General features: G+C 41.0%; 1 protein-coding gene across 1 annotated transcript in view; it reads left to right on the forward strand.

The window, feature by feature from the left end:
* Window positions 1-770, forward strand: part of shmt1 (serine hydroxymethyltransferase 1 (soluble)) — a 251,794-nt gene that overhangs the window by 86,394 nt on the left and 164,630 nt on the right. The gene's annotated exons all lie outside the window — the stretch shown is intronic.

Raw genomic sequence — 770 nt, forward strand, 5'->3', positions numbered from 1 at the left:
TCATCATCTGGTGACTGTTAAATAAATGAAATTAAAAGAAAACCTCTGACTTTACAATTTTGTGAATCTGATCATGAATTTGTTTTTGTTCATGAGAAAAAAAAAAACCTGTATGACCTTTTCCTTACAATTCAGATTTGAGTGGATTCTCCTGAGCTGCTTGTGCTTGTCAGGTGAAATGTGTCTCATGTGCATGCATACAACAGCTGACAAGATGAATGAATGTGTGTTGCTTGGTAATTTATTTCTTCATTCTGTATTTTGTCTCGTTTTTGAAAAATAACTCCTTTAATAACTCCCAACCTCTCATGGCATTCGTGTTTGAGCAGGACACCACGTAGCTGCGTGGGAGGCAGAAAGAGTGGGATGTATGAATGAAAAAATAAATAATAAAAAATACCTTCACATATGTCGGGAAGCATCACTTGTGCTAGAGACTACATGAAAAAGCAGGAGAGAAAAGGGTGATTTTTCTTATCTGTGCGAGAGAGAGTTCCAGACAGACAGACAACATAAGGACAGAAAGCCAGACAGAGTTGGCAGGATTGGACTAATAGGTGTGTGTGTGTGTGTGTGTGTGTGTGTGTGTGTGTGTGTGTGTGTGTGTGTGTGTGTGTGTGTGTGTGTGTGTGTGTGTGTGTGTGTGTGTGTGTGTGTCTCTCTCTCTCTCTCTCTCTCTCTCTCTCTCTCTCTCTCTCTCTCTCTCTCTCTCTCTCTCTCTGTGTCTCTCTCTCTCTCTCTCTCTCTCTCTCTCTCTCTCTCTCTCTCTC

Source organism: Notothenia coriiceps, unplaced genomic scaffold (assembly GCF_000735185.1).
Source record: "Notothenia coriiceps isolate Sejong01 unplaced genomic scaffold, NC01 NC01_scaffold00000285, whole genome shotgun sequence".
NCBI lineage: Eukaryota > Metazoa > Chordata > Actinopteri > Perciformes > Nototheniidae > Notothenia > Notothenia coriiceps.